Raw genomic sequence first — 16,025 nt, 5'->3', positions numbered from 1 at the left:
TCAGCAGGGGGGAGGGAACTTTATTCTTGTGGGCCCTTATTGGCCAGAGATGTCATGGTTTCCTCTTCTGAACCCCTGGCTCTTCTACCTCCTTGGGTACTGCTCAAGTGTGTCTCTCTCAGAACGTCGTCCCTGACCTTCTTGCTCCAACTCACTCTATCGCTTTGGAGGTTGAGAAGTCTGGACTGCTAGCAAAGGGTCTTTCCTCTTCCTTAGTGGAGTTAATTCAGCACTCCAGCAGGCCTTCTACTTCGAAGTCTTACTCAAAGAACTGGAAGTCTTTTGAGACGTGATGTTCTGCTCATGATCTTTTGCCACCTACCTGTAGTTTGTCTGCTATTTTGCATTTTCTTCTGAATGGGTTTCACTTGAATCTCTTTCCAATCTGAAAGCTCATTGCTTTGCGATAAAGGTTTTTAGGGACTTTTCTGTACCTTCGTCGATGTTACAGTCTTTGGTGTCTAGACTGTTCTGATCTTTTGTCAATTGTAAGACCAGTTGAAAAATCCTTTTCTCCAACTCAGAATCTTCCTACTCTTTTATAGGCTTTGCAATTTTATCTCTTTGAGGATCTGGATACTGTAGACATAAAGATTGTTTCCTATAAAGTTATTTTCCTATTTTCTATCACCTTGCTGAGAACAATTGGTGAGCTGGGAGCCTTAAAATTCTGTCCTCTCTTCATTTGATACTTTGGAAGATGGGGTAACTTTAAGGCCTAGCATTACCTTTGCTGCAAACGTTAAATCTATTTTTGATAGATCTTAGGAAATAATTCTTCCTTCTTTCATTCCCTCTCCTTCCTCTCCGGAGGAACATTTTCTGAATACACTTGATGTTTAAAGAGCTCTTTTCATTTATGTCACCAGGCCTCTGCAGTTCAGGAAAACCGACTCCTTGTTTGTGACTTTTGGACAGCCTGGAAAAGACAAGAAGGTGACTTTTATGACTCTGAGTAGGTGGATTAAGTTGTCAATTTTTCTGGCTTTGCAAGGCTTTTTAGAATATCTTCCAGTTCAGGGATGGTCTACAAGAGGAATGGCCAACTCCTGGGTTGAATTCCAGTGAGTAACCATCTAGGAAATTCCTAGGGTGGCTACTTGGTCCTCAGACCATACATTTGTCAAGCATTAGGGCTTAATAATTTTTCTGTTTTGCATTTGAGTACCAATGTTTTGAACTCTGCATTACCCTTAGTCCATCTTGTCTTTGTCACAAACATTACATCCTGCCCAACTTCCCATCAGTCCTTTGGCAAGGGCTTGGCACCCAGGTTGGGTGCATGGGGCTAGCATTTAAGGATCCTCCTGTTCTTTCTTCCTGTTGGAAGGTGACATCACCTTACTTTGTAATGACTGTCACAAGGACGCAATGGACTTAGGCTAATGAAGATTACCAATAAGTAACCAACGCATCACCATTCTTTCTGAATGTGCGTGGCTCATTCCGCAGGACTTATTATTTGTATGATTCCTGGATTTTCAGAAGCCCTTTGATGGCAGCACCCCCACACTGAAAATTGTTTCAGCACCACTGTACAAGGGTCAGTTGTCATGCTCATCTGCGGCGTAAATTTGCATTGAAGTAGTCTAACTCCCCAGGCCTTGTCTTTTGCTCAATTTGCCTTTGTGAGTTTTCTCTCAATCACTGTCGACTTCCTTTGATCTTTCTTTCTTCTTTTACTTCACCTTCGCCTTCAGTGTATCTTTCGGCCCTCTTGAGAGACACACCCCCTTGTAGCCACTTCTATACTTCTGTCACCTAATTATTTTCCTATCCTTTCCCCTGTAACGTTGCCGATCCTAGCTATAGCATCACTATCCAGAATCTGTTCACATGAGTTATGTTCCTCTTATCCCCACGCATCTAATAATCAGCTCTTGGTCTCCCTCCACCTCTCACGAGACATAGTCTGAGGCAGTGTCTCCATCTTGGAGAGACAATCCCTTGCACTTGTGTTGTTCTACTGGCGCTGCCTGCTTGAGCTTTGGTCAGCAGTGGCAAAAGAAGGACTAATGGAAAGTGAACGTATACTGGAGCAACAGAGTGTATGGATTTATAAGAGCTTGATTAAATGAGAAAAAAAGAGTTTAGTTGAGAGAAAAAATGCAACCTGGCCCGTACGGGGATCGAACCCGCGACCTTGGCGTTAAAAGCACCACGCTTTAACCAACTGAGCTAACCAGCCATGAGTACTACAGCTATCCTTTTTCCATGAAATGCAGATAGATAGAAGAGTTGGTCTTACTATCGCAATTCCTTTATACTTTTCTCCTTCCGCCCCCTGTCTGGATTACAATAACAAGAGCTGTGGAGTGCTGCACGCCAGCCTCAGTGCCTCTTCTTTCACTCAATCTCACTGTGTGCTGTGATATCTTTGTAACATCGCTTGTTGCCGGAAAAAAAGGAAAGGATGGATAGTATTTTTATTCTTTTACAACAAAACCCAAAATGCATCGGCTTGCTTGCTCATTAACTTTACAAGGCCAGCTGCTTTTGAGATATTATAATTATAGTGGTTATTCGGCGTTGGAGGTAAGAGAGTTTTTTTTAGGTCTGGCCGTTCCTTCTGCTTCAAATTACTTGAGCTCATTTCAACAAAGTAACAGCAAAACATAGCCAACGGTTCGTTGCTCAAGCCTTCCCTACTGCGCCTTCCCATGTCTCTCCTGCCGACCACAGTGCAGGAAATCTGAGTTTGCATTTGCGCGAAGAGACGTACAACACAAGAAGGCGCGCTTTTGTGCGCCGGGCACCACCTGGCCTGTGCATTCCTCACTGTCGTGAGATCAGTTTACTCAGCAGAGCATGACGCTGCAATTGGTTAGTAGGGCAGGCCTGACCAGAATAGTATATTTGGGGTCATGTATTTGATTGCATTTTTAAAACAGTAACAGAACTTAACTGCAATGTTTAAATAGGTCTAGACATATTTAAACAGTGTCAATTTAATAGAAGAATTGTGGACAATTCAGAGGGGAGACACCAATGTTTTTTTTCCCATTGGGTGGATGCGGCATTAAAGAGTTTGAAGACCACTGGTCTAAGTGGACACTAATACACCTGGATGCTCCTGAATTCCTCGCAACAGATGCCAGCAAACCTGGCTGGAGAGCTACTGTGTTGGACTGATCCTGTCGATTCAAGTGGTCTTTCCTAGAGAGTCGGAGGTCATGGAAATAGATGGAGTTGATGGTAATCTTCAAGGCTTTGAAGTTTTCCCATCATCATCTGTCTCAAAAAAATGTGCTAGTAAAGACAGAGAATAAGGTAGCTGTCTTTTACATTAACCAACAGTGAAGCATGCATTCAAAATCCCTCAATGCAATAGCAGAACAATTGGGTTATTGGGCAGAGATCAACCTGTTGCACACGTCGGCAGTACACATCAAGGGCACCGACAATGTGATGGCAGACAGCTGGAGGTTTCCAAATTTGCTGGAGTTGACGTTATCCAGGTCGTTGTTTTGAGAGATATGCCGAGAGTTTGTGAAACCCTTTCTGGATCTCTTTTCAAACAAGGACAATGCTCATCTTTGTCGATTCTGATCCAGGCTTCCGGAACAAGGAGCCTAGGTAGTGGACGTATTGGTGATAAAGTGGCTGAGAAGTCTCCTTTATACATTCCCCCACTTTTTATTGATCCAGATGGTTCTCTTCAAGTCTCAGCAGGGGGGAGGGAACTTTATTCTTGTGGGCCCTTATTGGCCAGAGATGTCATGGTTTCCTCTTCTGAACCCCTGGCTCTTCTACCTCCTTGGGTACTGCTCAAGTGTGTCTCTCTCAGAACGTCGTCCCTGACCTTCTTGCTCCAACTCACTCTATCGCTTTGGAGGTTGAGAAGTCTGGACTGCTAGCAAAGGGTCTTTCCTCTTCCTTAGTGGAGTTAATTCAGCACTCCAGCAGGCCTTCTACTTCGAAGTCTTACTCAAAGAACTGGAAGTCTTTTGAGACGTGATGTTCTGCTCATGATCTTTTGGCACCTACCTGTAGTTTGTCTGCTATTTTGCATTTTCTTCTGAATGGGTTTCACTTGAATCTCTTTCCACTCTGAAAGCTCATTGCTTTGCGATAAAGGTTTTTAGGGACTTTTCTGTACCTTCGTCGATGTTACAGTCTTTGGTGTCTAGACTGTTCTGATCTTTTGTCAATTGTAAGACCAGTTGAAAAATCCCTTTTCTCCAACTCAGAATCTTCCTACTCTTTTATAGGCTTTGCAATTTTGTCTCTTTGAGGATTTGGATACTGTAGACATAAAGATTGTTTCCTATAAAGTTATTTTCCTATTTCCTATCACCTTGCTGAGAACAATTGGGGAGCTGGGAGCCTTAAAATGCTGTCCTCTCTTCATTTGATACTTTGGAAGATGGGGTAACTTTAAGGCCTAGCCTTACCTTTGCTGCAAAGGTTAAGTCTATTTTTGATAGATCTTAGGAAATAATTCTTCCTTCTTTCATTCCCTCTCCTTCCTCTCCGGAGGAACATTTGCTGAATACACTTGATGTTTAAAGAGCTCTTTTCATTCATGTCACCAGGCCTCTGCAGTTCAGGAAAACCGACTCCTTGTTTGTGACTTTTGGACAGCCTGGAAAAGACAAGAAGGTGACTTTTATGACTCTGAGTAGGTGGATTAAGTTGTCAATTTTTCTGGCTTTGCAAGGCTTTTTAGAATATCTTCCAGTTCAGGGATGGTCTACGAGAGGAATGGCCACCTCCTGGGTTGAATTCCAGTGAGTAACAAACTAGGAAATTCCTAGGGTGGCTACTTGGTCCTCAGAGCATACATTTGTCAAGCATTATGGCTTAATAATTTTTCTGTTTTGCATTTGAGTACCAATGTTTTGAACTCTGCATTACCCTTAGTCCATCTTGTCTTTGTCACAAACATTACATCCTGCCCACCTTCCCATCAGTCCTTTGGCAAGGGCTTGGCACCCAGGTTGGGTGCATGGGGCTAGCATTTAAGGATCCTCCTGTTCTTTCTTCCTGTTGGAAGGTGACATCACCTTACTTTGTAATGACTGTCACAAGGACGCAATGGACTAAGGCTAATGAAGATTACCAATAAGTAACCAACGCATCACCACTCTTTCTGAATGTGCGTGGCTCATTCCGCAGGACTAGTTCTTTGTATGATTCCTGGATTTTCAGAAGCCCTTTGATGGCAGCACCCCCACACTGAAAATTGTTTCAGCACCACTGTACAAGGGTCAGTTGTCATGCTCATCTGCGGCGTAAATTTGCATTGAAGTAGTCTAACTCCCCAGGCCTTGTCTTTTGCTCAATTTGCCTTTGTGAGTTTTCTCTCAATCACTGTCGACTTCCTTTGATCTTTCTTTCTTCTTTCACTTCACCTTCGCCTTCAGTGTATCTTTCGGCCCTCTTAAGAGACACACCCCCTTGTAGCCACTTCTATACTTCTGTCACCTAATTATTTTCCTATCCTTTCCCCTGTAACGTTGCTGATCCTAGCTATAGCATCACTATCCAGAATCTGTTCACCTGAGTTATGTTCCTCTTATCCACACACATCTAATAATCAGCTCTTGGTCTCCCTCCACCTCTCACGAGACATAGTCTGAGGCAGTGTCTCCATCTTGGAGAGACAATCCCTTGCACTTGTGTTGTTCTACTGGCGCTGCCGGCTTGAGCTTTGGTCAGCAGTGGCAAAAGAAGGACTAATGGAAAGTGAACGTATACTGGAGCAACAGAGTGTATGGATTTATAAGAGCTTGATTAAATGAGAAAAAAAGAGTTTAGTTGAGAGAAAAAACTGCAACCTGGCCCGTACGGGGATTGAACCCACGACCTTGGCGTTATTAGCACCACGCTCTATCCAACTGAGCTAATCAGCCATGAGTACTAAAGATATCCTTTTTCCATGTAATGCAGATAGATAGAAGAGTTGGTCTCACTATCGCAATTCCTTCATACTTTTCTCCTTCCGCCCCCTGTCTGGATTACAATAACAAGAGCTGTGGAGTGCTGCACGCCAGCCTCAGTGCCTCTTCTTTCACTCAATCTCACTGTGTCCTGTGATATCTTTGTAACATCGCTTGTTGCCGGAAAAAAAGGAAAGGAGGGATAGTATTTTTATTCTTTTACAACAAAACCCAAAATGCATCGGCTTGCTTGGTCATTAAGTTTACAAGGCCAGCTGCTTTTGAGATATTATAATTATAGTGGTTATTCGGCGTTGGAGGTAAGAGAGTTTTTTTTAGGTCTGGCCGTTCCTTCTGCTTCAAATTACTTGAGCTCATGTCAACAAAGTAACAACAAAACATAGCCAACGGTTCGTTGCTCAAGCCTTCCCTACTGCGCCTTCCCATGTCTCTCCTGCCGACCACAGTGCAGGAAATCTGAGTTTGCATTTGCGCGAAGAGACGTACAACACAAGAAGGCGCGCTTTTGTGCGCCGGGCACCACCCGGCCTGTGCATTCCTCACTGTCGTGAGATCAGTTTACTCAGCAGAGCATGACGCTGCAATTGGTTAGTAGGGCAGGCCTGACCAGAATAGTATATTTTGGGTCATGTATTTGATTGCATTTTTAAAACAGTAACATAACTTAACTGCAATGTTTAAATAGGTCTAGACATATTTAAACAGTGTCAATTTAATAGAAGAATTGTGGACAATTCAGAGGGGAGGCACCAATGTTTTTTTTTCCCATTGGGTGGATGCGGCATTAAAGAGTTTGAAGACCACTGGTCTAAGTGGACACTAATATACCTGGATGCTCCTGAATCCTCGCAACAGATGCCAGCAAACCTGGCTGGAGAGCTACTGTGTTGGACTGATCCTGTCGATTCAAGTGTTCTTTCCTAGAGAGTCGGAGGTCATGGAAATAGATGGAGTTGATGGTAATCTACAGGGCTTTGAAGTTTTCCCATCATCATCTGTCTCAAAAAAATGTGCTAGTAAGGAAAGAGAATAAGGTAGCTGTCTTTTACATTAACCAACAGTGAAGCATGCATTCAAAATCCCTCAATGCAATAGCAGAACAATTGGGTTATTGGGCAGAGATCAACCTGTTGCACACGTCGGCAGTACACATCAAGGGCACCGACAATGTGATGGCAGACAGCTGGAGGTTTCCAAATTTGCTGGAGTTGACGTTATCCAGATCGTTGTTTTGAGAGATATGCCGAGAGTTTGTGAAACCCTTTCTGGATCTCTTTTCAAACAAGGACAATGCTCATCTTTGTCGATTCTGATCCAGGCTTCCGGAACAAGGAGCCTACTTAGCGGACGTATTGGTGATAAAGTGGCTGAGAAGTCTCCTTTATACATTCCCCCACTTTTTATTGATCCAGATGGTTCTCTTCAAGTCTCAGCAGGGGGGAGGGAACTTTATTCTTGTGGGCCCTTATTGGCCAGAGATGTCATGGTTTCCTCTTCTGAACCCCTGGCTCTTCTACCTCCTTGGGTACTGCTCAAGTGTGTCTCTCTCAGAACGTCGTCCCTGACCTTCTTGCTCCAACTCACTCTATCGCTTTGGAGGTTGAGAAGTCTGGACTGCTAGCAAAGGGTCTTTCCTCTTCCTTAGTGGAGTTAATTCAGCACTCCAGCAGGCCTTCTACTTCGAAGTCTTACTCAAAGAACTGGAAGTCTTTTGAGACGTGATGTTCTGCTCATGATCTTTTGCCACCTACCTGTAGTTTGTCTGCTATTTTGCATTTTCTTCTGAATGGGTTTCACTTGAATCTCTTTCCAATCTGAAAGCTCATTGCTTTGCGATAAAGGTTTTTAGGGACTTTTCTGTACCTTCGTCGATGTTACAGTCTTTGGTGTCTAGACTGTTCTGATCTTTTGTCAATTGTAAGACCAGTTGAAAAATCCTTTTCTCCAACTCAGAATCTTCCTACTCTTTTATAGGCTTTGCAATTTTATCTCTTTGAGGATCTGGATACTGTAGACATAAAGATTGTTTCCTATAAAGTTATTTTCCTATTTTCTATCACCTTGCTGAGAACAATTGGTGAGCTGGGAGCCTTAAAATTCTGTCCTCTCTTCATTTGATACTTTGGAAGATGGGGTAACTTTAAGGCCTAGCCTTACCTTTGCTGCAAACGTTAAATCTATTTTTGATAGATCTTAGGAAATAATTCTTCCTTCTTTCATTCCCTCTCCTTCCTCTCCGGAGGAACATTTTCTGAATACACTTGATGTTTAAAGAGCTCCTTTCATTTATGTCACCAGGCCTCTGCAGTTCAGGAAAACCGACTCCTTGTTTGTGACTTTTGGACAGCCTGGAAAAGACAAGAAGGTGACTTTTATGACTCTGAGTAGGTGGATTAAGTTGTCAATTTTTCTGGCTTTGCAAGGCTTTTTAGAATATCTTCCAGTTCAGGGATGGTCTACAAGAGGAATGGCCAACTCCTGGGTTGAATTCCAGTGAGTAACAATCTAGGAAATTCCTAGGGTGGCTACTTGGTCCTCAGATCATACATTTGTCAAGCATTAGGGCTTAATAATTTTTCTGTTTTGCATTTGAGTACCAATGTTTTGAACTCTGCATTACCCTTAGTCCATCTTGTCTTTGTCACAAACATTACATCCTGCCCAACTTCCCATCAGTCCTTTGGCAAGGGCTTGGCACCCAGGTTGGGTGCATGGGGCTAGCATTTAAGGATCCTCCTGTTCTTTCTTCCTGTTGGAAGGTGACATCACCTTACTTTGTAATGACTGTCACAAGGACGCAATGGACTTAGGCTAATGAAGATTACCAATAAGTAACCAACGCATCACCATTCTTTCTGAATGTGCGTGGCTCATTCCGCAGGACTTATTCTTTGTATGATTCCTGGATTTTCAGAAGCCCTTTGATGGCAGCACCCCCACACTGAAAATTGTTTCAGCACCACTGTACAAGGGTCAGTTGTCATGCTCATCTGCGGCGTAAATTTGCATTGAAGTAGTCTAACTCCCCAGGCCTTGTCTTTTGCTCAATTTGCCTTTGTGAGTTTTCTCTCAATCACTGTCGACTTCCTTTGATCTTTCTTTCTTCTTTCACTTCACCTTCGCCTTCAGTGTATCTTTCGGCCCTCTTAAGAGACACACCCCTTTGTAGCCACTTCTATACTTCTGTCACCTAATTATTTTCCTATCCTTTCCCCTGTAACGTTGCCGATCCTAGCTATAGCATCACTATCCAGAATCTGTTCACCTGAGTTATGTTCCTCTTATCCCCACGCATCTAATAATCAGCTCTTGGTCTCCCTCCACCTCTCACGAGACATAGTCTGAGGCAGTGTCTCCATCTTGGAGAGACAATCCCTTGCACTTGTGTTGTTCTACTGGTGCTGCCGGCTTGAGCTTTGGTCAGCAGTGGCAAAAGAAGGACTAATGGAAAGTGAACGTATACTGGAGCAACAGAGTGTATGGGTTTATAAGAGCTTGATTAAATGAGAAAAAAAGAGTTTAGTTGAGAGAAAAAATGCAACCTGGCCCGTACGGGGATCGAACCCACAACCTTGGTGTTATTAGCACCACGCTCTAACCAACTGAGCTAACCAGCCATGAGCACTAAAGCTATCCTTTTTCCTTGTAATGCAGATAGATAGAAGAGTTGGTCTCACAATCGCAATTCCTTCATACTTTTCTCCTTCCGCCCCCTGTCTGAATTACAATAACAAGAGCTGTGGAGTGCTGCACGCCAGTCTCAGTGCCTCTTCTTTCACTCAATCTCACTGTGTGCTGTGATATCTTTGTAACATCGCTTGTTGCCGGAAAAAAAGGAAAGGATGGATAGTATTTTTATTCGTTTACAACAAAACCCAAAATGCATCGGCTTGCTTGGTCATTAAGTTTACAAGGCCAGCTGCTTTTGAGATATTATAATTATAGTGGTTATTCGGCGTTGGAGGTAAGAGAGTTTTTTTTAGGTCTGGCCGTTCCTTCTGCTTCAAATTACTTGAGCTCATGTCAACAAAGTAACAACAAAACATAGCCAACGGTTCGTTGCTCAAGCCTTCCCTACTGCGCCTTCCCATGTCTCTCCTGCCGACCACAGTGCAGGAAATCTGAGTTTGCATTTGCGCGAAGAGACGTACAACACAAGAAGGCGCGCTTTTGTGCGCCGGGCACCACCCGGCCTGTGCAATCCTCACTGTCGTGAGATCAGTTTACTCATCAGAGCATGACGCTGCAATTGGTTAGTAGGGCAGGCCTGACCAGAATAGTATATTTGGGGTCATGTATTTGATTGCATTTTTAAAACAGTAACAGAACTTAACTGCAATGTTTAAATAGGTCTAGACATATTTAAACAGTGTCAATTTAATAGAAGAATTGTGGACAATTCAGAGGGGAGGCACCAATGTTTTTTTTTCCCATTGGGTGGATGCGGCATTAAAGAGTTTGAAGACCACTGGTCTAAGTGGACACTAATATACCTGGATGCTCCTGAATCCTCGCAACAGATGCCAGCAAACCTGGCTGGAGAGCTACTGTGTTGGACTGATCCTGTCGATTCAAGTGGTCTTTCCTAGAGAGTCGGAGGTCATGGAAATAGATGGAGTTGATGGTAATCTACAGGGCTTTGAAGTTTTCCCATCATCATCTGTCTCAAAAAAATGTGCTAGTAAGGAAAGAGAATAAGGTAGCTGTCTTTTACATTAACCAACAGTGAAGCATGCATTCAAAATCCCTCAATGCAATAGCAGAACAATTGGGTTATTGGGCAGAGATCAACCTGTTGCACACGTCGGCAGTACACATCAAGGGCACCGACAATGTGATGGCAGACAGCTGGAGGTTTCCAAATTTGCTGGAGTTGACGTTATCCAGATCGTTGTTTTGAGAGATATGCCGAGAGTTTGTGAAACCCTTTCTGGATCTCTTTTCAAACAAGGACAATGCTCATCTTTGTCGATTCTGATCCAGGCTTCCGGAACAAGGAGCCTACGTAGGGGACGTATTGGTGATAAAGTGGCTGAGAAGTCTCCTTTATACATTCCCCCACTTTTTATTGATCCAGATGGTTCTCTTCAAGTCTCAGCAGGGGGGAGGGAACTTTATTCTTGTGGGCCCTTATTGGCCAGAGATGTCATGGTTTCCTCTTCTGAACCCCTGGCTCTTCTACCTCCTTGGGTACTGCTCAAGTGTGTCTCTCTCAGAACGTCGTCCCTGACCTTCTTGCTCCAACTCACTCTATCGCTTTGGAGGTTGAGAAGTCTGGACTGCTAGCAAAGGGTCTTTCCTCTTCCTTAGTGGAGTTAATTCAGCACTCCAGCAGGCCTTCTACTTCGAAGTCTTACTCAAAGAACTGGAAGTCTTTTGAGACGTGATGTTCTGCTCATGATCTTTTGCCACCTACCTGTAGTTTGTCTGCTATTTTGCATTTTCTTCTGAATGGGTTTCACTTGAATCTCTTTCCAATCTGAAAGCTCATTGCTTTGCGATAAAGGTTTTTAGGGACTTTTCTGTACCTTCGTCGATGTTACAGTCTTTGGTGTCTAGACTGTTCTGATCTTTTGTCAATTGTAAGACCAGTTGAAAAATCCTTTTCTCCAACTCAGAATCTTCCTACTCTTTTATAGGCTTTGCAATTTTATCTCTTTGAGGATCTGGATACTGTAGACATAAAGATTGTTTCCTATAAAGTTATTTTCCTATTTTCTATCACCTTGCTGAGAACAATTGGTGAGCTGGGAGCCTTAAAATTCTGTCCTCTCTTCATTTGATACTTTGGAAGATGGGGTAACTTTAAGGCCTAGCATTACCTTTGCTGCAAACGTTAAATCTATTTTTGATAGATCTTAGGAAATAATTCTTCCTTCTTTCATTCCCTCTCCTTCCTCTCCGGAGGAACATTTTCTGAATACACTTGATGTTTAAAGAGCTCTTTTCATTTATGTCACCAGGCCTCTGCAGTTCAGGAAAACCGACTCCTTGTTTGTGACTTTTGGACAGCCTGGAAAAGACAAGAAGGTGACTTTTATGACTCTGAGTAGGTGGATTAAGTTGTCAATTTTTCTGGCTTTGCAAGGCTTTTTAGAATATCTTCCAGTTCAGGGATGGTCTACAAGAGGAATGGCCAACTCCTGGGTTGAATTCCAGTGAGTAACCATCTAGGAAATTCCTAGGGTGGCTACTTGGTCCTCAGACCACACATTTGTCAAGCATTAGGGCTTAATAATTTTTCTGTTTTGCATTTGAGTACCAATGTTTTGAACTCTGCATTACCCTTAGTCCATCTTGTCTTTGTCACAAACATTACATCCTGCCCAACTTCCCATCAGTCCTTTGGCAAGGGCTTGGCACCCAGGTTGGGTGCATGGGGCTAGCATTTAAGGATCCTCCTGTTCTTTCTTCCTGTTGGAAGGTGACATCACCTTACTTTGTAATGACTGTCACAAGGACGCAATGGACTTAGGCTAATGAAGATTACCAATAAGTAACCAACGCATCACCATTCTTTCTGAATGTGCGTGGCTCATTCCGCAGGACTTATTATTTGTATGATTCCTGGATTTTCAGAAGCCCTTTGATGGCAGCACCCCCACACTGAAAATTGTTTCAGCACCACTGTACAAGGGTCAGTTGTCATGCTCATCTGCGGCGTAAATTTGCATTGAAGTAGTCTAACTCCCCAGGCCTTGTCTTTTGCTCAATTTGCCTTTGTGAGTTTTCTCTCAATCACTGTCGACTTCCTTTGATCTTTCTTTCTTCTTTTACTTCACCTTCGCCTTCAGTGTATCTTTCGGCCCTCTTGAGAGACACACCCCCTTGTAGCCACTTCTATACTTCTGTCACCTAATTATTTTCCTATCCTTTCCCCTGTAACGTTGCCGATCCTAGCTATAGCATCACTATCCAGAATCTGTTCACATGAGTTATGTTCCTCTTATCCCCACGCATCTAATAATCAGCTCTTGGTCTCCCTCCACCTCTCACGAGACATAGTCTGAGGCAGTGTCTCCATCTTGGAGAGACAATCCCTTGCACTTGTGTTGTTCTACTGGCGCTGCCTGCTTGAGCTTTGGTCAGCAGTGGCAAAAGAAGGACTAATGGAAAGTGAACGTATACTGGAGCAACAGAGTGTATGGATTTATAAGAGCTTGATTAAATGAGAAAAAAAGAGTTTAGTTGAGAGAAAAAATGCAACCTGGCCCGTACGGGGATCGAACCCGCGACCTTGGCGTTAAAAGCACCACGCTTTAACCAACTGAGCTAACCGGCCATGAGTACTACAGCTATCCTTTTTCCATGAAATGCAGATAGATTGAAGAGTTGGTCTTACTATCGCAATTCCTTTATACTTTTCTCCTTCCGCCCCCTGTCTGGATTACAATAACAAGAGCTGTGGAGTGCTGCACGCCAGCCTCAGTGCCTCTTCTTTCACTCAATCTCACTGTGTGCTGTGATATCTTTGTAACATCGCTTGTTGCCGGAAAAAAAGGAAAGGATGGATAGTATTTTTATTCTTTTACAACAAAACCCAAAATGCATCGGCTTGCTTGCTCATTAACTTTACAAGGCCAGCTGCTTTTGAGATATTATAATTATAGTGGTTATTCGGCGTTGGAGGTAAGAGAGTTTTTTTTAGGTCTGGCCGTTCCTTCTGCTTCAAATTACTTGAGCTCATTTCAACAAAGTAACAGCAAAACATAGCCAACGGTTCGTTGCTCAAGCCTTCCCTACTGCGCCTTCCCATGTCTCTCCTGCCGACCACAGTGCAGGAAATCTGAGTTTGCATTTGCGCGAAGAGACGTACAACACAAGAAGGCGCGCTTTTGTGCGCCGGGCACCACCTGGCCTGTGCATTCCTCACTGTCGTGAGATCAGTTTACTCAGCAGAGCATGACGCTGCAATTGGTTAGTAGGGCAGGCCTGACCAGAATAGTATATTTGGGGTCATGTATTTGATTGCATTTTTAAAACAGTAACAGAACTTAACTGCAATGTTTAAATAGGTCTAGACATATTTAAACAGTGTCAATTTAATAGAAGAATTGTGGACTATTCAGAGGGGAGACACCAATGTTTTTTTTCCCATTGGGTGGATGCGGCATTAAAGAGTTTGAAGACCACTGGTCTAAGTGGACACTAATACACCTGGATGCTCCTGAATTCCTCGCAACAGATGCCAGCAAACCTGGCTGGAGAGCTACTGTGTTGTACTGATCCTGTCGATTCAAGTGGTCTTTCCTAGAGAGTCGGAGGTCATGGAAATAGATGGAGTTGATGGTAATCTTCAAGGCTTTGAAGTTTTCCCATCATCATCTGTCTCAAAAAAATGTGCTAGTAAAGACAGAGAATAAGGTAGCTGTCTTTTACATTAACCAACAGTGAAGCATGCATTCAAAATCCCTCAATGCAATAGCAGAACAATTGGGTTATTGGGCAGAGATCAACCTGTTGCACACGTCGGCAGTACACATCAAGGGCACCGACAATGTGATGGCAGACAGCTGGAGGTTTCCAAATTTGCTGGAGTTGACGTTATCCAGGTCGTTGTTTTGAGAGATATGCCGAGAGTTTGTGAAACCCTTTCTGGATCTCTTTTCAAACAAGGACAATGCTCATCTTTGTCGATTCTGATCCAGGCTTCCGGAACAAGGAGCCTAGGTAGTGGACGTATTGGTGATAAAGTGGCTGAGAAGTCTCCTTTATACATTCCCCCACTTTTTATTGATCCAGATGGTTCTCTTCAAGTCTCAGCAGGGGGGAGGGAACTTTATTCTTGTGGGCCCTTATTGGCCAGAGATGTCATGGTTTCCTCTTCTGAACCCCTGGCTCTTCTACCTCCTTGGGTACTGCTCAAGTGTGTCTCTCTCAGAACGTCGTCCCTGACCTTCTTGCTCCAACTCACTCTATCGCTTTGGAGGTTGAGAAGTCTGGACTGCTAGCAAAGGGTCTTTCCTCTTCCTTAGTGGAGTTAATTCAGCACTCCAGCAGGCCTTCTACTTCGAAGTCTTACTCAAAGAACTGGAAGTCTTTTGAGACGTGATGTTCTGCTCATGATCTTTTGGCACCTACCTGTAGTTTGTCTGCTATTTTGCATTTTCTTCTGAATGGGTTTCACTTGAATCTCTTTCCAATCTGAAAGCTCATTGCTTTGCGATAAAGGTTTTTAGGGACTTTTCTGTACCTTCGTCGATGTTACAGTCTTTGGTGTCTAGACTGTTCTGATCTTTTGTCAATTGTAAGACCAGTTGAAAAATCCTTTTCTCCAACTCAGAATCTTCCTACTCTTTTATAGGCTTTGCAATTTTATCTCTTTGAGGATCTGGATACTGTAGACATAAAGATTGTTTCCTATAAAGTTATTTTCCTATTTTCTATCACCTTGCTGAGAACAATTGGTGAGCTGGGAGCCTTAAAATTCTGTCCTCTCTTCATTTGATACTTTGGAAGATGGGGTAACTTTAAGGCCTAGCATTACCTTTGCTGCAAACGTTAAATCTATTTTTGATAGATCTTAGGAAATAATTCTTCCTTCTTTCATTCCCTCTCCTTCCTCTCCGGAGGAACATTTTCTGAATACACTTGATGTTTAAAGAGCTCTTTTCATTTATGTCACCAGGCCTCTGCAGTTCAGGAAAACCGACTCCTTGTTTGTGACTTTTGGACAGCCTGGAAAAGACAAGAAGGTGACTTTTATGACTCTGAGTAGGTGGATTAAGTTGTCAATTTTTCTGGCTTTGCAAGGCTTTTTAGAATATCTTCCAGTTCAGGGATGGTCTACAAGAGGAATGGCCAACTCCTGGGTTGAATTCCAGTGAGTAACCATCTAGGAAATTCCTAGGGTGGCTACTTGGTCCTCAGACCATACATTTGTCAAGCATTAGGGCTTAATAATTTTTCTGTTTTGCATTTGAGTACCAATGTTTTGAACTCTGCATTACCCTTAGTCCATCTTGTCTTTGTCACAAACATTACATCCTGCCCAACTTCCCATCAGTCCTTTGGCAAGGGCTTGGCACCCAGGTTGGGTGCATGGGGCTAGCATTTAAGGATCCTCCTGTTCTTTCTTCCTGTTGGAAGGTGACATCACCTTACTTTGTAATGACTGTCACA

General features: G+C 43.2%; 3 non-coding genes across 3 annotated transcripts; all 3 read right to left on the bottom strand.

Moving 5' to 3' along the window:
* Positions 1-2,114: 2,114 nt before the first annotated feature.
* On the bottom strand, positions 2,115-2,188 carry TRNAK-UUU (transfer RNA lysine (anticodon UUU)). Its single transcript has one exon. It is a non-coding gene; the product is annotated as a tRNA-Lys (tRNA).
* Positions 2,189-9,446: 7,258 nt separating this feature from the next.
* TRNAI-AAU (transfer RNA isoleucine (anticodon AAU)) lies at positions 9,447-9,520 on the bottom strand. Its single transcript has one exon. It is a non-coding gene; the product is annotated as a tRNA-Ile (tRNA).
* A 3,591-nt stretch (positions 9,521-13,111) lies between these two features.
* Positions 13,112-13,185, bottom strand: TRNAK-UUU (transfer RNA lysine (anticodon UUU)). Its single transcript has one exon. It is a non-coding gene; the product is annotated as a tRNA-Lys (tRNA).
* Between the last annotated feature and the right edge of the window lie 2,840 nt (positions 13,186-16,025).

The sequence above is a fragment of the Pleurodeles waltl genome, chromosome 12 (genome assembly GCF_031143425.1).
Source record: "Pleurodeles waltl isolate 20211129_DDA chromosome 12, aPleWal1.hap1.20221129, whole genome shotgun sequence".
Classification (NCBI taxonomy): Eukaryota; Metazoa; Chordata; class Amphibia; order Caudata; family Salamandridae; genus Pleurodeles; species Pleurodeles waltl.
This window is presented reverse-complemented; position numbering and strand designations above follow the sequence as displayed.